Consider the following 23,581-nt stretch of genomic DNA (forward strand, 5'->3'; position numbering starts at 1 on the left):
CACCATGAACTAAATGGCTTGCCATTATCGCCCATTTCATTTAGCCAAGCCCATCTCCACTTATTCTTTACCGTTTTGTTGATGTCTGACACATCTGTGCCTTCATTTAAAAGAAGTGCGTCCATGCTGGCAAAACCGAAAGTAATTTGACGCGCTCTAGTGATGGAAATCGAAGGGCCTATGTCCGGTGGCCTTATACGCAGTACTCGAGCTGGGGGGAGGCATCCCCCTTCTGAAATAAAAATCTCAAATCATCCCCCTTATAAAACGGCCATCCCCCCATCACATCCCTTGTGCCATTTTACCAATTAATGTGGAAATTAGCCTACTATTATTTTAACAAATATTACCACTATTTCAACATTAGAGGCTTTGCGCAGTGATAGCCTACATGTAGCCGGATAAAAAAGACGCATATTTATTTATTCGGTTGCACCTCTCATTCACACCTATACGGAGGTTTCAGTCACTGAAAACAGCTACTTTTGCAAACTCTGGGCAGAGTGGAGATTTCTGAAAACTCCATCTTCAGACACGCGTGTAAATCAGGAAAACGAAGCAACAGTGGGCGAGAGGGCGTGCGCGAATATAATGAGTCACAGGTGTGAATCTTTCACCGAATGCCAATTGTCCCGGTTCTTCATGAAATCGCACATGCACGCACAAATTCATTAGGTTACTTTCAAATAACTGTTCTTGTGCACTTTCCTGAATTTTGCGCTTCGGGGTATTCGCTTCTTTATCTATTTAATCAATGAATTTATTTGTCACATACATTAAATTACTAATGTAAAACATTAGTAGCCTATTTAAGCAATAGCTGTTTTCTCCACTGTTTTCCGACCTTTTGTGCTTAGTGAATGAGACACTTCATTACACTCCACTGACCGACTTCCAATTCCGGACTTTTTTGAAAATGTAAAATATAGGCCTACGAGATGTTTTTTGGGACTTAATTCGCGTTGCTCCTTCACTATTAATTTTTGAGACTGACGAGGCACTAAATACTGTGGAATTATTTTCTCCTTACTATGAAGTTTGGCATCTTAAACAAGTGTCGGGAAATCTTGCAGCCCGACTCTGCAGCCTCCAATGTTTAAGCGAACTGCTGAAACCATAATGTTTAAAGACTAAATCGTAGGCTAATCAAACCAAAAAAAAAACAGCCTTTCCAGAACGTTGTCTGCCGAAGCCTGTTTAACCTACAAAAGGCTTAATAGCAAAGATCTTGCTGCGGCTTCAACTTTTTCACCTGATCACCTTTCAATAGGCAAATATCATTATTACTATGACTACAAAAGGCCTAGTATTAGTATTAGACAAGTAACCTAGTTGCCTAGTAGTCAGACAGCCAAATAGTTTCATCAGTGGCCTACGCCGAGCCTCCCCGGGACTAGACAGTAGCGGAGGCTGTATTTATTTATTTAGGCCTATCTAGCACAACAACTTATTCCTTTACATATACTCAAACATAGCACAAGAAAGGGTTCAACAACAGGCAATCACAGCAGCTTGGTGAAGTTCTAAATCATATCAGTGTCAGACCTATGGGCCTACCCCCCCCCCCCCCCCCTTTTTTTTCCTCGGATCTGCATCACTCTCATTATTGACCTTTAGCGCTCCCAGTTGACGGAAATCTGTCGTAGCGACGGAAAACTTTAATCCATGTGCACATCACATTTTTCAGATTTTTTTTTTGTTTAAAATTTTGAAGACCATTTATCATTTTCGTTTCACTTCACAATTATGTGCTACTCTGTGTTGGTCTATCATATAAAATATCAATAAAAAAACATTTATATTCATGGTTGTAAGGTTGAAAAATGTGAAAAAGTTCAAGGGGTATGAATACTTTTTCAAGGCACTGTACATTTTGCTACTGGAATGAAGGCAATTGAGGTTTTTCACCTGACGTCACAGGGTCACGTCACGGGAGCAAGCCGGAGCGCGCTGCTTAATTTGAGGGGGAGCAAGCCGGAGCGCGCTCCGGCAGCTATTTACACTGGATCCGGTGTAAATAGCTGCCGGATCATAATTACAGTAAACTAGTAGATACAGTAAAGGAAAAACTTGAGACTGAAAGGTTTTAACAGTCATCCAAATGACTGAACGTAAACATTGCTACAGTAACATACTAGCTACTATGTTGTTGACATTAGCTAGTGCTAACAGCTAGCTGCTAGTGCACTGCTACAACACAGACACCGACCCTAATAATACAGTTCTTGGTCATTGTCTGGTAACAGCAAATTTATAACGGGCCATGTCTCAACAGACTAAGAAGTTATTTCAATGACATTTAATAACATTTTGTTTATCCTGAGGACCGAAAGTAAATGAAAATGTGAACAAACCTTAGCTGTAATAAGATGGCGACCACCGGCTCCAGGGACGACCCGCTGATGTAGGCATGTTACCCAGCCTGACACAAAATATTTGTAGGCATCCAAACTCTTGTACGCTTTCAGATCAATACCTGTGTATGGCGATGGGTTTTTAACGACATAGGTATACAGATCATGTGGGCCGAAGTCAGGTAAAGACGAGGGCTTCGTGTACTTCCGTACGTCAGTGAACAATCCTGGTGGAAGCAGGTAAACGTCGTTCTCTAAGCCTGCTAACCTCAATTTTTGCAAATACCTCTCCCTCTGCTCGCCCTGTAAATGCCCTACGTCACTGGATAGTGAAGGTGTTTTCTGCATCTCGCTCCTTTTTCTTTTATGTTTTTCGTTTGTCGCCTTCCTTGCATTCAAACTGATTCGAGCTGTGACGTCCAAAATGGCAGCATCACATGACTTGGTCACGTGGGTGAAAGACCTCAATAAGTCGATCAGGATACATGGCTCCAGCATACACACAGTCATCTTATGGTTGTACAGTAAATTTGTAAGAGTTCACATTTACCAAACTGTATGACATTTTTAGAAATGTTTAAAGATGAAGCTGAGTTACAGTTGTAGATTTTCTTACAGCATTCACATTAACATTATTTTCAAACGACATTTATAATAACCAAGACAGTAAGATTTACAACAGTCAGAATGAATTTCAATAATATTCACATATTTTGAGCTGCCATATTTAGAAAATAGTCACAAGTTTTAAAAATTGAGTTGCCAGTCAAACAATGGGCTACAGCAAAACACTATTTTTGAAATTTTGTTGACGTTTTGCTTTATTTACTTGAAATATGCATGGATGTTCTCATGAAGGACACTTTGCCTATGTTTAAAAGATATTTTATGTTTAAATCAAGGTAACAACATGTTTGTATTTGTTTAGTTCTCAAAATATTTGCATTTGTAGTCAGATTTAATTGTAAGTGCGCATGATCAAGACCAAGCGCAACTCCAAACTTCTACAGTTCCTCAAACTCAGCTACATCACTCAAATTAACAATAATATTATTAAATAAGCAAGGGAACTACCTTTCAGAACAATTATATCTTTCCCAAATCAGGGAGCTGTCAATTATAGTTAAAACAATAGCTACCTGATAAGATTTCATCAAACTTATTTAAATTTGAGTTTATTACATTCCAGAAAAATCTGAAAAGTTTGATACAGCACTTCTGAGAGTCAAAATGGTGTCCTTTAAACAGCATTTCATTATAAATCCCATTTGATTTTACAGCTTTTAATAGCAATGGAGAATGTTCATTTAAAACAATGGAAAAATTATGAACGTACAAGTTAGCAGTTTAAAAATAAATACCTCCTGTTCATATCATACTAAGCTCCAAACTTGAAAGTATGAAAGTAAAACCCTTCTGCTCTTATATTTTTTCCTTGTGTCCAACAAAATTCCAGTCTCAATGCATCCCAGACACTTTGTGAAGAAGTGCTTCCAATTTGTATCCATTTAGAATGTATTATCTGTTCAATCATGTCTACTTTACATACAGGTGCTGGTCATATAATTAGAATATCATGAAAAAGTTGATTTATTTCAGTAATTCCATTCAAAAAGTGAAACTTGTATAATGTATACATTCATTCCACACAGACTGATATATTTCAAGAGTTTATTTCTTTTAATTTTGATGATTATAACTGACAACTAATGAAAACCCCAAATTTAGTATCTCAGAAAATTAGAATATTGTGAAAAAGTTCAATATTGAAGACACCTGGTGCCACACTCTAATCAGCTAATTAACTCAAAACACCTGCAAAGGCCTTTAAATGGTCTCTCAGTCTAGTTCTGTAGGCGACACAATCATGGGGAAGACTGTTGACTTGACAGTTGTCCAAAAGATGACCATTGACACCTTGCACAAGGAGGGCAAGACACAAAAGGTCATTGCTAAAGAGGCTGGCTGTTCACAGAGCTCTGTGTCCAAGCACATTAATAGAGAGGCAAAGGGAAGGAAAAGATGTGGTAGAAAAAAGTGTACAAGCAATAGGGATAACCGCACCCTGGAGAGGATTGTGAAACAAAACCCATTCAAAAATGTGGGGGAGATTCACAAAGAGTGGACTGCAGCTGGAGTCAGTGCTTCAAGAACCACCACGCACAGACATATGCAAGACATGGGTTTCAGCTGTCGCATTCCTTGTGTCAAGCCACTCTTGAACAATAGACAGTGTCAGAAGTGTCTCGCCTGGGCTAAAGACAAAAAGGACTGGACTGCTGCTGAGTGGTCCAAAGTTATGTTCTCTGATGAAAGTAAATTTTGCATTTCCTTTGGAAATCAAGGTCCCAGAGTCTGGAGGAAGAGAGGAGAGGCACAGAATCCATGTTGGTTGAGGTCCAGTGTAAAGTTTCCACAGTCAGTGATGGTTTGGGGTGCCATGTCATCTGCGGGTGTTGGTCCACTGTATTTTCTGAGGTCCAAGGTCAACACAGCCGTCTACCAGGAAGTTTTAGAGCACTTCATGCTTCCTGCTGCTGACCAACTTTACGGAGATGCAGATTTCATTTTCCAACAGGACTTGGCACCTGCACACAGTGCCAAAGCTACCAGTACCTGGTTTAAGGACCATGGTATCCCTGTTCTTAATTGGCCAGCAAACTCGCCTGACCTTAACCCCACAGAAAATCGATGGGGTATTGTGAAGAGGAAGATGCGATACGCCAGACCCAACAATGCAGAAGAGCTGAAGGCCACTATCAGAGCAACCTGGGCTCTCATAACACCTGAGCAGTGCCACAGACTGATCGACTCCATGTCACGCCGCATTGCTGCAGTAATTCAGGCAAAAGGAGCCCCAACTAAGTATTGAGTGCTGTACATGCTCATACTTTTCAGTTGGCCAACATTTCTAAAAATCCTTTTTTTGTATTGGTCTTAAGTAATATTCTAATTTTCTGAGATACTGAATTTGGGATTTTCATTAGTTGTCAGTTATAATCATCAAAATTAAAAGAAATAAACATTTGAAATATATCAGTCTGTGTGTAATGAATGAATATAATATACAAGTTTCACTTTTTGAATGGAATTACTGAAATAAATCAAATTTTTCATGATATTCTAATTATATGACCAGCACCTGTATGTACTGTATTTGTATATACACTCACCGGCCACTCGAATGTGAACTTGTTCTTGATTCTAAGATTCCTGTTCATGGCTGGCAGGAGTGGAACCAAATGTGGTCTTCTGCTGTTGCATGCTGAGATGCTTTTCTGCTCACCATGGTTGTAAGAGTTGCTATGAGTTGCCATATCCTTCCTGGGAGCTCAAACCAATCTGGCAATTTTCCTCTGACCTCTCTTCTCAACAAGGCGTTTGTTTCCACCCACAGAATTGTCACTCAACTCAATGTTTTTTTTTTTTCCACACCATTCTGTGTAAAGTCTATAGACTGTTGTGTGTAAAAACCCCAGGAGATCAGCAGGTTCTGAAATACTCGAACTAGTCCATCTGGCACCAACACCCATGTTCACAATTTTTCCCATTCTGATGTTCGACGTGAACATTAACTGACTGTCTGGATTTGTAGCTGCATGATTGTATGCATTGTGCTGCTGTCAAGGGACTGGCTGATTAGATAATGGCATAAAACAGCAGGTGTATGGGTGTACCTAATAAAGTGCCCAGTGAATGTGTAAGTGGGACTCAAAGAATGCTGAAAACAAAACACTGTTCTAAAAGAACTGGAAATATTTGATGAGATGTTCACAAAAATATATTAAGCTGAAGAGTACACTGAAATGAGCTAGATAATTAATTAATTAATTAATTAATTAATTAATTTGTAACACATCCTAGAAGTTGCCTGAGGTTGGGAGAGCAGGTTCTATAATCCCAGCTTTTGTCACTCTTATAGGTATTCAATGGAGAAAATAAAGCTCAGGCTGTGAGCTCCAGGACATCTGACAGTGATGAGTGAGCAGTCAGGTCCCTGAGGACACGGATACTCTTTACAGAGTGGAGTTTGAGGAAACACCAGGAGATTTTCTACTGCTTTCGTGTGTTGACATCAGCCCTGAGGCGGCAACCCCTCCGCGCTCACACCCATGAGTGAGTCATGCTGAGAAACCCAGCTGCCTCCTCACTCATGCAGCATCAAATTTAACTGCCATCCGTTCCTCAAAGGCGTCTAAAAATGACTCTGTCTCAATTTAGGATTAAAGTGATATATGATTGGGTATATAGAAGTCCTGTGGCAAGAACGCACTTGACATGTCTGCAAGGTTGATGAATGTATGCGATTTTGGCTCAGGATTTTGGCTCACAAGCTTTCTACTGTATATTCCCATAAAACAAGCATACAAAGCTTTTAGCCCTAACGATGTGTTGCCTGAATCTCACCCATTTTTAATTCTCATGAATGTTATGTTATATTCAGTCCTATTCAAGGACTTGTGTTAATACAGTGTCTTGCAAAATATTCATCCCCCTTGGTGTTTGTCCTGTTTTGTCACAATACAGATGGAATTAAAATGGATTTTTGGGGGGTTAGCACCATTTGATTTACACAACATGCCTACCACTTTAAAAGTGCACATTGTTGTTTTATTGTGACACCAACAATAATTAAGACAAAAAATAAAAAAACAGAAATCTGGAGTGTGCATAGGTATTCACCCCCTTTCATATGAAACCCCTAAATAAGAGTAGGACCAAATAGTTCACTTCATAAGTCACATGATTAGTTGATTAAGATCCACCTGTGTGCAATCAAAGTGCCACATGGTCTGTCACATGAGGTCTGTATAACTCAACCTGTTCTGGAAGGACCCTGACTCTGCAACACTACTAAGCAAGCAACATGAGAACCAAGGAGCACTCCAAACAGGTCAGAGAAAAAAAAAAAAGTTGTGAAGAAGTATAGATCAGGGTTGGGTTATTAAAAAAAAGCAATCCCAAACTTTGGATATCCCAGGGAGCACCATTAAATCTTTTATAGCAAAATGGAAAGAATATGGCACCACTACAAACCTGACAAGAGAAGGTCGCCCACCAAAACTCACAGACTGGGCAAGGAGGGCATTAATCAGAGATGCAACAAAGACACCAAAGATAACACTGAAGGAGCTGCAAAGATCCAAAGCAGGGATGAGAGAAGAGTGGCCAGAAAAAATCCATTGCTTAAAGAAAAAGAAAGAAAGAAAGAAAGAAAGAAAGAAAGAAAGAAAGAAAGAAAGAAAGAAAGAAAACACATTTGGAGTTTGCCCAACAGCATGTGGCAGACTCCCTAAACACATGGAACAAGATGCTCTGGTCATATGAGACTAAAATTGATATTTTTGGCCATCATGGGAAATACGGTACAATGTGTGGCACAAAACCAACACCCAGAGAACATAATTTATACAGTAAAGCATGGTGATGGCAGCATCATGATGTGGAGATAGTTTTCATCTGCAGGGACAGGAAAGTTGGTCAGAACTGAAGGAAAGATGGATGACACAGGGCAATTCTGGAGGAAAACTTATTTGGAGTTAGCCACTGGTTTGGGACTGGGATGAAGGTTCACGTTCCACCTGGTCAATAACCCTAAAAGTACTGTTAAAGCTACACTGGAGTGTTTTAAAGGGAAAGATTTAAATGTCTTGGAATGGCCTTGTCAAAGTCCAGACCTCAATCCAATTGAGAATCTGTGGCATAACTTGAAAATTGCTGTACACCAACACAACCCATCTAACTTGAAGGAGTTGGAGCAGTTTTGCCTTGAGGAATGGGAAAAATCCCAGTGGCTAGATGTGATAAGCTAATAGAGACATACCTCAAGAGACTTGCAGCTGGAATTGCAACAAAAGATAGCTCTAAAAAATATTCTTTTTTTTTCTTTTTTTTGGGGGGGTGTTAAATACGTACCGTATTTATCCTTATAGAAGCGCCCTCCCTATTTGACGCGCCTCCACGATTTTCAGAGCTAGAATAGTATTTACCAACCATTTTCTTCATTTAACAAACTTTAAATCCAACAAACCACAACAGAGACGTTCAATTTCACCACTGACTTTTTTTACCGGAAATCGCGTTAGTAAACATGGACAGTATAAAATACGGACATTCACTCTGCTGCGGATATCAATACGGGTGGAGACGTACCTTTTGTTTGCACCACTCTTGTACACGTTTACGGTGAACATTAAATGTTTTTGCAGCTAAGTGTTTGCCTTTCTGCTCTGCCAGTTCTACAACCTTTAACTTAAAACTAGCGGTGAAGGATCGTTTTGAGGACGACATTTTGTTTTGTGAGCTCAAACATCGACAATGACATGAATTGTGACGTCACTACAAATAGTTTACTTACCAATGTTATCCTTATAAGCGAGCTGGACATTGTTTAATTGACTTTTTGGACATATAACTGTATTTTCATGTGTTTCAAAATAAATGTTTTAAATTCCGATGATTTTGTCATGTTCGATTTTTGTAATTTAAGGGTCGAAATTGACGCTCCCCCTTCATGTTTTGCATCGCACCCGGGCGCGTTTATTAGGATAAATACGGTATGCACACTCCAGACTTCTGTTATTTTTTCATCTTAATTATTGTTTTTGTCACAATAAAAAAACAATTTTTCACCTTTAAAGTTGTAGGCAGTGGGCAGCATGGTGATGTAGTGGTTAGTGCTGTCGCCTCACAGCAAGAAGGTCCGGGTTCGAGCCCTGTGGCCGGCGAGGGCCTTTCTGTGCGGAGTTTGCATGTTCTCCCCATGTCTGCATGGGTTTCCTCCAGGTGCTCCGGTTTCCCCCACAGTCCAAAGACATGCAGGTTAGGTTAACTGGTGACTCTAAATTGACCGTAGGTGTGAATGTGAGTGTGAATGGTTGTCTGTGTCTATGTGTCAGCCCTGTGATGACCTGGCGACTTGTCCAGGGTGTACCCCGCCTTTCGCCTGTAGTCAGCTGGGATAGGCTCCAGCTTGCCTGCGACCCTGTAGAACAGGATAAAGCAGCAAGAGATGATGAGAAGTTGTAGGCATGTTGTATAAATCAAATGGTGCCAACCCCCCAAAAATCCATTTTAATTCTGACAAAACAGGACAAACATCAAGGGGGATGAATACTTTTGCAAGACACTGTATATGTTCTCATATTGAGCCCAGTAGTATGTTATGCATGTTCACCCATGTTCAGGTTATGAGAGAGATGAAATAGTTCAGTCTTTCTGTTTGTGATAATGATCTTTAAATTGAGAGTAAATTACACATGGGTATAATTTTTGCCATGCTCATGTCTAGTGCAGGAACATGATAAGAAACAAAAGGAGGTGTGTTCAGGGGAGTCTGGCCCAACCATCAGCAAACACTTCAGTTTAAAAGCAAGATGATTCATATGAGAGAGAGAGAGAGAGAATGAATATTTGGTGAATAAGGAAATGACTTCTGGTTGATCAGTGACCCAAAAAATAACAACCAGAACCTCACCATAGTAACCATTTACAAGAAAATTGGACACTTATTTTGAGACCTTCCAGTAAGGCAATTGGTTCCCAAACATTTTGGGAAAACAGTCCCAAATGGACATTACAACTTTTCAGTACTGAATACATTTGAATATTTTATCATGTGTCCATACCATAATGTCATGCTTGTGAAACATTTCAGCATATATTTTTGTGTGTTTTCTTGATTTCTCTAGTTCCACTGAGTGGACAATGTCAAGGAACTAGCTGAAGAAAAAGCCTTTATTTATCACAAGTATACTCAAGCACAGACTTAAGCATAGTGAAATTCCTCCTCTGCATTTAACCCATATGAAGCAGTGAACACACACATGCACACACAAGTGAGCAATGAGAACACACACATACCCAGAGCAGCAGGCAGCTATGCTATTGTGCCTGGGGAGCAGTTGAGGGTTTGGTGCCTTGCTCAAGGGCACTTCAGCTGAAGGTCACCCCATGTTAATCTAACCGCATGTCTTTGAACTGAAGGGGAAGCTGGAACACCCAGAGGAAACCCACACAGACCCAGGGAGAACATGCAAACTCCACCCAGAAAGGCCCCCATCGGCCACTGGGCTCAAACCTAGGACCTTCTTGCTATGAGGTGACAGTGCTAATCACTCCACCATGGAGAGATATGTCCATTTTTATTGTTAAACTCCTCGTCTCACAGCAAAGAAGGTTCCAGGTTCAAACCTCATGGCTGACAGGGGCCTTTCTGCATGAGTTTCATCTGGGTGCCCTGGTTTCCTCCCACAGTTCAAATACATGCAGATTTGGTACAAATACCCAGTCACTGGGGTTGCATGACCCAGTGCCTACTTAGTACCAGTCCCAAGCCCAGATAGATTGGTGTAAAAACCTATGTTAAATCAAATATGCGGATCATGATGATCCGCTGTGGAGACCCCTAATGGGAGCAGCCGGAAGAAGAACTCCTAACTCAGTGAACCAAAAGACAAAAATAGCACATATGTTCATAAGTTAATGAGGCTTGCTTGACTCCTAATAACAATTCAAAATTGTCGAGAACACAAAACCCACATTCATAGTTGAAGCAAAATACTCATATCATCATGTCCTAGTATAGCATCGTCATATCATCATTATTAGGCTGAGTTGTTGCACTATGGACAGAATATTCAATTAACTAATCATGAGAATTAGTATGGCAAGCACACTGTTTGAACTGATATCATATCATCAAACCCTTTTTCAAGTAAATCTCTAATTTAATTTTTTATCAACAAGACATAATTCAGAAGCTAACTCGTTTGGTTCCTTACAGAGATATCCACTCTCTAGCTAACTTGCACCTTCAAGTTAACATTAACTTCTCCACCATTGAAGTGCAAATGATTGTCAAGATCTTTGACAAGACATCAAAATCAGTTGACAACTCAAAATCAGCTTAGTTTGAGATCTGAAGTATGACTCCGTTGCATGTTTGCATTTCAGAGTACATCACATCAGCTCCCGCTTACAAATGATCTCGGCTGTCAAACTGATGCTTCCAGGGTATCGTCCCAAACACACTGCAGGTTTGGATGCCTAAATGCTCCATGTCTCTATACAACCTCTCAAAGTTGTAAGAGCGTACTTCAAAAAGTTCTCAGCCTCACCCAGTAAACATCACAGGAGAAAGATTATTCTTGTGTCATTTTTCTACATAGTCTCATTTAACTTCAATGCACTCGGTCCAACGATGTTCAACCTTTGGTATCCCTTCATAGAAGAAGGTCACACCTTGATTCTCTAGATACTCCTCAACAGCATGGATGACTTCATCGTCACTCTGAAAATGGTGACCATGCAATTGGGATTTCGGTTTGGGAAGCAGAAAGAAGTCAGACCATGCCAGGTCAGGTGAGTAAGGTGCATGGGGCAACAGTTCAATGCCACATTTGGCTGCTTCTGCCACTGTGACCTGAGCTGTGTGGACGGGCACATTGTCCTGGAGCAACAGCACACCACCTCAAAGCTTTCCTCTCCTTTTTTCTTTGATTGCTTCTTTCATTTGAGTTTTTGTGGACAGGCTTTATAGTGAACAGTTATGTCTCAAAATGGGAGTTACACCCCTTGTTTCCAGATGAGGCCGAGAACTTTTTGAAGTACCCTCACAGCAGTCTATTTTGACATATTGCTTCTGCATGAGCCATCATGATGCCTCGCTGCAAACCAGCCAGTCAAAGCAGAGCTCATCAACTTATTAATGAGCACACCAGAAAAGGGAAAACATTCTAGGGCTAGGTAGCATGGTGGTGTAGTGGTTAGCACTGTTGCCTCACAGCAAGAAAGTTCTGGGTTCGAGCCCAGTGGCTGATGGGGCCTTTCTGTGTGGAGTTTGCATGTTCTCCCCGTGTCTGCATGGGTTTCCTCTGGGTGCTCCAGTTTCCCCCACAGTCCAAAGACATGCAGGTTAGGCTAACTGGTGGCTCTAAATTGACTGTAGGTGTGAGTGTGAATGGTTGTTTGTCTCTATGTGTCAACCCTGCAATGATCAAGTGACTTGTCCAGGGTGTACCCTGCCTCTTGCCCATAGGTAGTTGGGATAGGCTCCAGCTTGCCTTCGACCCTGCATAGGATACGCAGTTACAGATAATGGATGGATGGATTCTTGGGCCAAAACATAGGGTTGTACATGGGCAAACTGTACTGTATATGGACAATTTTTGCCCCCAAACAAACTCACATATCTTCTATTTACCTTCTATTCTACCGTATTTATCCTTATAGAAGCGCCCTCCCTATTTGACGCGCCTCCACGATTTTCAGAGCTAGAATAGTATTTACCAACCATTTTCTTCATTTAACAAACTTGAAATCCAACAAACCACAACAGAGACGTTCAATTTCACCGCTGATTTTTTTTTACCGGAAATCGCGTTAGTAAACATGGACAGTATAAAATACGGACATTCACTCTGCTGCGGATATCAATACGGGTGGAGACGTACCTTTTGTTTGCACCACTCTTGTACACTTTTACGGTGAACATTAAATGTTTTTGCAGCTAAGTGTTTGCCTTTCTGCTCTGCCAGTTCTACAACCTTTAACTTAAAACTAGCGGTGAAGGATCGTTTTGAGGACGACATTTTGTTTTGTGAGCTCATAAACATCGACGATGACGTGAATTGTGACGTCACTACAAATAGTTTACTTACCAATGTTATCCTTATAAGCGAGCTGGACATTGTTTAATTGACTTTTTGGACATATAACTGTATTTTCATGTGTTTCAAAATAAATGTTTTAAATTCCGATGATTTTGTCATGTTTGATTTTTGTCATTTAAGGGTCGAAATTGACACTCCCCCTTCATGTTTTGCATCGCACCCGGGCGCGTTTATTAGGATAAATACGGTACATCAGACAACAATTTTAAATGCTGAATAAATGCATTCTGTGGCACCTTTAAGAAACAAGGCAAAGCTCAGTGTGTCACTGAGCTCTACAGTACATCTCTTTGCATGGATGTGACAGTCTTTCTGAATGACATGGTAATATTTTCATTGAAAAACAATGACATTTACATGATGAAGCTGAGCGTGTCTTTCCTTATCAGCATTCTGATGTGTCAGGAGTGTAGCAGCCAGTAAAATGAACAATTATCTGACATTCATATCTGTTCAAGGAATGGTTCTATGATGAGGAAAATAGCATTTTAGGTGTACATCATAAAATCTAAAAAGGATAGGAATAGTATCATTCACCAGATCATGGCAATTTGTTCCAATACACTGTTTAATATAATTTATCACTTTCCCAGACCTTTGGTATTACTGTTAATAACAGTAACAATAGTAGAAGCTGCATGGCTATTCATAAACAACAATACAAATAAGTCAAATAAATATTTTTGTGTTTGAATTTCCACTCATTGGATCAACAAAAAAACACTTACTACAGACACAAGCCTGAACAAACTCACTCACTGCATATGTGAGAAACAATTCTGATTGGTTGGGTGAGGATGTCTCAGCCAAATCACAAGCAAGAGAGAGACTGACTGGAAAGTGACAAAGAAGCTCATCTCATCTCATTATCTCTAGCCACTTTATCCTTCTACAGGGTCGCAGGCAAGCTGGAGCCTATCCCAGCTGACTACGGGCGAAAGGCAGGGTACACCCTGGACAAGTCGCCAGGTCATCACAGGGCTGACGCATAGACACAGACAACCATTCACACACTCATTCACACCTATGGTCAATTTAGAGTCACCAGTTAACCTAACCTGCATGTCTTTGGACTGTGGGGGGAAACCGGAGCACCCAGAGGAAACCCACACATACATGGGGAGAACATGCAAACTCCGCACAGAAAGACCCTCGCCGGCCACGGGGCTTGAATCCAGACCTTCTTGCTGTGAGGCGACAGCATTAACCACTACACCACCGTGCCGCCTGACAAAGAAGCTATGACCTCCAAAGTAAATAATTATGATGAGCTTCTGAAATTAAGAATGTTAAGAGGTTTTAGTATAAATACGGAGATGATTATAGGAAATCATGGTGCTGATTGGTCAAGAAATTCAGATTATTTCTTGATATTCACCTCGAGAGATTCGGCAAAATGGCTGCCAATTGTTTCATCACTGTAAGTGAGGAATAATAATAATAATAATAATAATAATAATAAACTTTATTTGCCAGGTATGTGAACACACATGAGGAATTTGACTCCGGTTTCACTTAGCTCTCTTAGTACAAACAGATAAAAAGCGTAGGCAAAAACAAAAAGCTATGTACATGTAGAAGGGTAAATATATGTATAGACAGCATAGTGCAAGGATGAATTAGTAAATATAAATATAAATATACATTGTGCACAGAATGACAGTATGAGTTTGCAGATATTTCACAGTTGATGTTACTGATATTTGAGCCCGGTTTTAGCTGTTCATCACAGAGACAGCCTGAGGGGAAAAAACTGTTCTTGTGTCTTGTTGTTTTTTGCGTACAGTGTTCTGTAGCATCTCCCAGAGGGGAGAAGTTTAAACAGTTTGTGAGCAGGGTGTGATGGGTCTGCAGAGATGTTACCTGCCCATTTCCTAACTCTGGACAGGTACAGGTCTTGGATGGAGGGCAGGCTGACACCAATAATTTTCTCTGCAGACCTTATTGTCCATTGCAGTCTGTTCTTGTCCTGTTTGGTGACCGATCCAAACCAAACAGTGATGGAAGAGCAAAGAACAGACTGAATTATGGCAGAGTAGAATTGTGTCAGCAGCTCCTTAGACAGGTTGAGCTTCCTGAGCTGGCACAGAAAGTACAACCTCTGCTGGGCCTTTTTGATGATGGTGACTGTGTTGGTCTCCCACTTCAGCTCCCGAGAGATTGTGGAACCCAGAAACCTGAAGGTTTCAACAGCAGTCACAATGTTGTTGGTGATGGGCGGCAGGGTGGGGGGGGCTCCTCCTAAAGTCCACTGTCATCTCCACAGTTTTGAGTGTGTTCAGCTACAGATTGTTCTGACCGCACCAACAGACCAGCTGTTCAACCTCCCTTCTGTATGCAGACTTGTCACCATCTCGGATGAGGACGATGACCGTTGTGTCATCCGCAAATTTCAGGAGTTTAACAGACGGGTCTCTTGAGGTGCAGTTGTTGGTGTAAAGGGAAAAAAAGCAGTGGGGAGAGCACACACCCCTGGGGGGCGCCAGTGCTGATCGTCCGGGTGGTGGATGTGATGCTCCCCAGCCTCACCTGCTGCTTCCTGTCAGTCAGAAAGTTTATAATCCACTGACAGGTGGAAGAGGGCACAGTGAGATGGGTGAGCCTGGTGTGAAGGATATCTGGAATGATGGTGTTGAACCCCGAACTGAAGTCCACGAACAGGATCCTGGCGTATGTCCCTGCAGAGTCAAGGTGTTGCAGGATGTAGTGCAGTCCCATATTGATTGCATCATCCGCTGACCTGTTTGCCCGGTAGGCAAACTGCAGGAAGTCCAGCAGGGGATCTGTGATGTCCTTCAGGTGTGACAACACCAGTCTCTCAAAGGACTTCATGACTACAGATGTGAGGGCTACAGGCCTGTAGTCGTTCAGTCCTGTGATGATGGTTTTCTTGGGAACCGGGATTATTGTGGAGCATTTGAAGCATGAGGGGACTTCACACAGCTCCGGGGATCTATTGAAGATCTGGGTGAAGATGGGGGCCAGCTGATCAGCACAGACCTTCAGACAGGAGGGTGACACACCATTTGGGCTGGGTGCCTTCCTGATCTTTTGTCTGCGAAAAAGCTGACAAACATCCTCTTCACAGATCTTGAGTGCTGGTGGGGGGTCAGAGGCGAGAGGAGGCAGAATACAGGGGGTATGAATGAGTCTTTAATGTCTGAGGGGGGGGAGAGGTGTGAATGTGTCAAATCTGCAGTAAAACACATTCAACTCGTCAGCCAGTTGATGGTTCACTGCAGTGTTGGGGGATGGTCTCCTGTAGTTGATGATGTTCTTCAGGCCTCTCCACACTGATGCCGGATCATTGGCTGAACGGCTGTTTTTGATCCTTTCAGCGTAGCTCCTCTTATCTGCTTTCACCTCTTTCATCAGTGTGTTTCTGGCCTGTTTGTACAGGACTCTGTCCCCACTTCTGTAGGCCTCCTCCTTGGCCTGGCGAAGCTGTCTGAGTTTTGCAGTGAACCAGGGTTGTTTGTTGTTGTATGTGCAGAAGGTCTTGGTGGGCACACACATATCCTCACAAAAACTGATGTAAGATGTCATGGTATCAGTCAGTTCATGCAGGTCTGAAGCTGCAGCCTCAAAAACACTCCAATCAGTGCAGTCAAAGCAGGCTTGTAGTTCCACTTTGGCCTCATAGGACCATCTCCTCACCGTCTTTACCACAGACTTAGCAGATTTCATCTTCTGCCTGTAGGTCGGGATAAGATGAACAATGCAATGATCAGATAGTCCCAAGGCTGCATGGGGGACAGAGTGGTATGAGTCCTTTAAAACAGTGTAACAATGGTCCAGAGTGTTAGTGTCCCTGGTGGGACACTTAATGTGCTGTTTATATTTTGGCAGTTCATGGCTGAGGTTTGCTCTGTTAAAGTCCCCCAAAACAATGAGCAAATAGTCTGGGTGTTTTTTCTCCACATTGTTTATCTGGTCAGCCAGGTGTTGTAACGCCTCAGTAACACAAGCCTGAGGAGGGATGTAGACTCCAACCAGAATAAATGAGGAAAACTCTCGTGGAGCATAAAACGGTTTTCAGTTTATGAATAATGTCTCCAGATGAGGACTTCATGATTTGTTTAGAACCGTGACATCAGTACACCAACCTTCGTTAATGTAAAAGCAGACTCCGCCTCCCCTCGTTTTCCTCGTGACCTCCGTTTCGCGGTCCGCTTGGTGCAGGTGAAATCCAGGCAGGTGGAGAGAAGTGTCCGGGATATGCTCACTGAGCCAGGTTTCAGTGAAGCACAAGGCAGCAGATCTGTTAAAATCCGTGTTGATTGTGTTGAGGAGCAGCAGTTCGTCCATCTTGTTGGCCAGAGAGCAGACGTTAGCCAGGTGAATAGACAGGAGTGCAGTGTGAAACCCCTGCTGCCTCAGCCTGATGAGCGTTCTGGCTCGCTTGCCCCGGTGTCTCCGGCGTCCTCGGTGGAGATCATATGGCCCTTTTCCACTACCCTTTTTCAGCTCACTTCAGCTCGCTTCAGCTCACTTCAGCCCGACACGGCTCGCATTTCGACTACCAAAAAACAGCATGACTCAGCTCGCTTCAGCCCTGCTTAGCCCCTAAAACTCGCACCGTTTTGGAGTGGGGCTGAAGCGAGCCAAAGCGAGCCGAGTGAGGCTGGGGGCGTGAGCAGACACTCCCCTGTGCACTGATTGGTGAGGAGGAGTGTCCTCACATGCCCCCACACGCCCCGCGAGCACGCTGGGATCTGTAAACACCGTAAACCCGGAAGAAGAAGAATTACGAGAATTTCTGGAGCCTTATGCGCCTCGCCTCATCTATACGCTCTTGCCAGTATCTGTTGGCGTTGTCGGTGACAACAAGCCACAGCACCAAGACCAGCAACACTAACGACTCCATGTCCATGTTTATTGTTTACTATTCGGGTTGTGAGACTACCGCTTAAAAGCTCACTGATGTCACTGTTTGCGCTGCTTAATGACATCACGTGACATCCACCCACTTTCGCTAACTCCACCCAATGTGTCCACCCACTTTCAGCCAGCACGGTTCAGCGCGGTTGTAGTCGAAATGCAACTCCAACAGCCCCGCTCAGCTCGACTCAGCACGGCACGGCTCAGCCCGACTCAGCCGCGTTTGTAGTGGAAAAGCGGCAATAGAGAGCTGCTGCTCCTCCAACAAGTAGCTCTAGAAAACTTTCCGGATCGATGAAACCGATGAAAAAACTTTACTGGTGGTTATTCCAATGTTTATGAGTTCTTCTCTGGAGTATGTGACCAGAGAAGAAGCGCAAAAACCACAACAAATACACAAAAACATAAAAAGTACGAGAGCGAAGTACAGAGGCAACTGTCCACGGTGCCATCTTGAAGAATTACAAATTATGAAAGAAAATGCTGTTCTGAAAAAAAAAAGAAAACACTAAAGACACTATGAAGTTTGGTACAAAACTAATCAAAGGTAAGGTGGAACTGTGATTTATTTTATTTGTTTCAAAACAAAGTATTTTATGTGAGTCGGCATAGATAAGTGACAAGTGTGCGTGCGCCGTTATTACATTTGCATGCTGCTTTTGAAGTTTGAAATAAATTACTCTTTGATACATTTTTTAAAGTAATCATCTGTGTATTTATACGAAAACAATGATCTGCCTCAAGTTCAGTGAATATTGGTGATTACTATACATACAGGACACTTTTCCCATGGAATAACAACATAGAATAGAATGCCTTTATTATCACTATACCCATGTACAATGAGATTAAAAGCAACTCCAGTAACAGTGTGAACAGCGTGTAGAGAAAAAAAAATGGTGAGGGTGTAAGGGTGGTAAGGTGCACAGTCCTGAGGCGTATGTGTTGTGTTTCACATTATGGAGTGAGGTATTGCACATTATAAAGTATTGCACAGAGAGACTCACAATATAAAGTATTGCACATTATAAATTATTGCACGAAGAGAGTCACATTATAAAATAAAATATTGCACATTATGAAGTATTGCACAGGGGGGTTAGACTATAAAGTCAGAGCATATTCGAGTTCAGGGTGGTTATAGCTTTTGGAAAGAAGCTGTTTTTGAATCTGTGTTTTTGTCCTGATGCACCTGTAGCGCCTCCCTGGGGGCAACAGGTCAAACAGATCAAAGCCAGGGTGGATCTGTCCTTGATAATGTTCTTAGATCTGCTAAGGCAGCGGGAGGTGTAAATGTCCATCAGGGAGGGGAGAGGGCAGCCGATGATCTTCTGTGCTGCCTTTACTACTCTCTGGAGCCTCTCCCTGTCTGCAGCAGTGCAGCTGCCGTACCATACTGTGATACAGTACGTCAGCAGGCTCTCAATGGATGAGCGGTAGAAGGTCAGCAGCAGCTTGGAGTCTAGTTTGTGCTTCCTGAGGACTCTCAGGAAGTGTAGCCGCTGCTGAGCCTTCTTAATGACTGCTGTAATGTTCTCTGACCAGGAGATGTCGGTGGAGATGAGGACACCGAGAAACTGGAAGGTGTGGACCCTCTCCACATACTCGTTGTTGATGTAAAGGGGGGGGGGGGGGGGGGGCTAGGTCGGTGCTGTGCTTCCTGAAGTCAACGATGAGCTCTTTGGTTTTCTTGGTGTTCAGAGTGAGGTTATTCTCTGAACAGCAGGCTGCCAACTTCAGGACCTCCTCTCTGTAGGCTGCCTCGTCTCTCTTTTGAGATGAGTCTGACCACTGTGGTGTCATCAGCAAACTTGACGATGAGGTTGTTGTTGTGGGTCGAACTACAGTCGTGGGTGTAGAGGCAGTACAGGAGGGGGCTCAGCACACAGCCCTGTGGAGAGCCAGTGCTCAACGTGCGGGTGAAGAAGTGGGGGCCAAGTCTCGCAGTCTGGGGCCAGTTGGTTAGAAAGTCCTTTATCCAGGCACGTGGGGGGGGGGGGGGGGGGAGGCCAAGAGTGTCCAGTTTTCTGATAAGGATGTCCAGGATTATTGTGTTAAAAGCTGAACTGTAATCCACAAAGAGTATGTGGACGTAGCTCTGCTGCTGCTCCAGGTGGTTCAGTGCAGAGTGGAGAGCTATGGCGATGGCGTCCTCTGTGGATCTGTTCATGAGATATGCGAACTGGTAGGGGTCGAAGTCTGGGGGGAGGTGGTCCTTGATGTGCTGAAAAACTAGTCTCTCGAAGCACTTCATGATTACCGGGGTGAGGGCCACAGGATGGTAATCATTCAGGCTGGTGACGGGAGACGACTTCTGCACTGGGATTATTGTTGCTGATTTTAGGCAGGGCGGGATGATTGCCTGAGCCAGGGAGAGGTTAAAGATCCTGGTGAAGGTAGGGGCAAGCTGGTGGGCACACGCTCTGAGCACCTTACCAGGTACTCCATCTGGGCCGGCAGCTTTCTTGGGGTTTACTGCCAGGAGCACCCGTCTGACATCATGCTCCTGTACAGTGAATGGAGTGGTGTAGGAACTGTGTGGTGGTGGGGGCAGGGCTGGAGCAGATGAGTGCTGCGGAGATGTTTCAAAGCGAGCAAAGAAGCGATTTAGCTCCTCTGCCAGCGGCACACTCCAGTCTCCTGTTGACGCATCACAGTCTCTGAAGTTAGTGATGTCTTGTATGCCCCGCCACACTTCCCGTGTGTTGTTGCTGGACAGGTGGGACTCTATACATAACCTATGGTCCACCTTGGCTTTTTTAATACCTCTTTTCAGATCAGCTTGAGTGGCTCTGTACAGAGCTCTGTCACCTGACCTGAAGGCAGTGTCACAAGCCCTGAGGAGTGAGCGGACCTGGCTGGTCATCCAGGGTTTCTGGTTTGGGAAAACCCAGATGTTTTTATCCACCGTCACATTCCCAATGCAGAACTTGATATAGTCCAGTACCATTCCTGTAAATGTCTCCAGCTTCTGGTGTTCAAATAAGTACCAGTCTGTCTGTTTAAAGCAGTCCTGTAGTTTGGAGAGTGCGTTGTCAAGCCAGGTTGTGATAGTCCTTGTGGTGGGCCTAGCTCTGCATCTGAGGGGGGTGTAGGCTGGGGTGAGCAGGAGGGAAAGATGGTCTGACTGGCTGAGGTGGGGGAGGGGTATGGCTCTGTACACGTGCTTGATGTTGGAGTAAACATGATCCAGGGTGTTCTCTCCTCTAGTGGAACACTTAACATGTTGGTAAAACTTCGGCAGTACAGTCTTCAGGTTGGCTTTATTGAAGTCTCCTGCGATTATGTGAACAGCGTCAGGGTGGGCTCGCTGCTGTTCGTTTACGGTGTTCGGCAGGAGAGTGCTGTGTTTACACTGGCATCGGGTGGAATATGCACAGCTGTGACAATCACTACAGTTAGCTCTTTCAGTAGAAAAAAAGGCAAGCATCTTACAGACATGTACTCGAGGTCTGGGGAACAGTGTTTGTCCATAATTGTTCCGTTGTTACACCAATTATCATGCACGTGAATACAGAGCCCCCCTCCCCTGCTCTTACTGGAGTCGTCAGTCCTGTCCCAGCAGAGCAGAGTGCGACCTACTAGCTGCAAGCTAGCATTGGGTATTTCCAGATGAAGCCAGGTTTCGGTGATAATTAAAACACAGCAGCCACAAACATAGCGATTTCCAGCGAGTTGTAATTCCAAGTCATCCGTTTTATGCACCAGGGATCTGGTATTGGAGAGATACAGGCTCGGTAGAGGTGGCTTGTGTGGTTGTTTTCTTAGCCTTAGCATAGCACTGGACCTGCGGCCCTGCTTCTGCTTCCTCTCCCTCCTCCGTCTGTGCTGCCTCCTAGACCCAACAACAATCCACGGAGAGCCCGGCGGTCTCGCTATGTCATCTGGGATGTTATGCGTGTAGTGAAAGTCACTCGAAACAGAGCGATATATATATTCTATTCCCTTCCTTTCCTATTCTATTCATTCTATGCAATGTTGTTAGCATATCGCTTATCCTACATGTATTATGGCACTCTACCCAATGGAGAATGAGCATGAAATATTGTTACAATATTGCACGTCGTCAGGACAACATGACATCGCACATTAGAGATGTAAAACTTCTGCGCTAGCAAGCGACTGTGACAATTTGTAAACAAACATGGCTGCCAGGTTTGCTTCATTAAAAATGGAAGATTTTGAGAGAATTTTGGCAGCCAGGTCGCTCTTTTGTGTGATTAAATTACATAGGGAAATGAATACTTAAGTATGAGTGAAAAATACTGTGGTGAGCATGCATGGAAGAAGAGTATGGAGACAGAAATCTTAGCTTCTCGGTCGTTAGCCTGTGCTACTTGCTCTTGGTAGCCCTGGCTTGACTGTGCTAGTGTTGGCCTTCGCTAAAACTACTGCTGAATGCTACACCGGCGGGACAGTAACTGGACTGCCACACTAATAGCACTGAGTCATGGGTAAGCTAACATTGGCTTTCGAGAATGCTGATATGAAGACAGTGTGTATTATTAATAATAATAAGTAATAATAATATTGTCTGGCTTTTTTTTGTGGTCAGTCAGATATATTCCATTCCAGATGTAGCCCACCTAAATTACACATATATTCCTCAATGACCACTCTGATAGACCACTCAAAGTCAGCCAGTATTATTTAAATAATAACCTTGACTTCTTCTCAGTTATTATTCACCGATATTCACTTTGCCTTTGGCAAAAAAATTGTTACATCTAATTATTTCTTTGCAGTTAGTTCGTCAGATGACATAGTTAGTGATGTAGACCTACAGTGGTGCTTGAAAGTTTGTGAACCCTTTCGAATTTTCTATATTTCTGCATAAATATGACCTAAAACAACATCAGATTTTCACACAAGTCCTAAAAGTAGTTAAAGAGAACCCAGTTAAACAAATGAGACAAAAATATTATACTTGGTCATTTATCTGTTGAGGAAAATGATCCAATATTACATATCTGTGAGTGGCAAAAGTATGTGAACCTCTAGGATTAGCAGTTAATTTGAAGGTGAAATTAGAGTCAGGTGTTTTCAATCAATGGGATGACAATCAGGTGTGAGTGGGCACCCTGTTTTATTTAAAGAACAGGGATCTATCAAAGTCTGATCTTCACAACACATGTTTGTGGAAGTGCATCATGGCACAAACAAAGGAGATTTCTGAGGACCTCAGGAAAAGCATTGTTGATGCTCATCAGGCTGGAGAAGGTTACAAAACTATCTCTAAAGAGTTTGGACTCCACCAATTCACAGTCAGACAGATTGTGTACAAATGGAGGAAATTCAAGACCATTGTTCCCCTCCCCAGGAGTGGTCGACCAACAAAGATCACTTCAGGAGCAAGGCATGTAATAGTCGATGAGGTCACAAAGGAACCCAGGGTAACTTCTAAGCAACTGAAGGCCTTTCTCACATTGGCTAATGTTAATGTTCATGTGTCTATCACCAGGAGAACACTGAACAACAATGGTGTGCATGGCAGGGTTGCAAGGAGAAAGCCACTGCTCTCCAAAAAGAACATTGCTGCTCATCTGCAGTTTGCTAAAGATCACATGGACAAGCCAGAAGGCTATTGGAAAAATGTTTTGTGGACGGATGAAACGAAAGTAGAACTTTTTGGTTTAAATGAGAAGCATTATATTTGGAGAAAGGAAAACACTG

This window comes from Neoarius graeffei, chromosome 6, assembly GCF_027579695.1.
Source record: "Neoarius graeffei isolate fNeoGra1 chromosome 6, fNeoGra1.pri, whole genome shotgun sequence".
Taxonomy (NCBI): domain Eukaryota; kingdom Metazoa; phylum Chordata; class Actinopteri; order Siluriformes; family Ariidae; genus Neoarius; species Neoarius graeffei.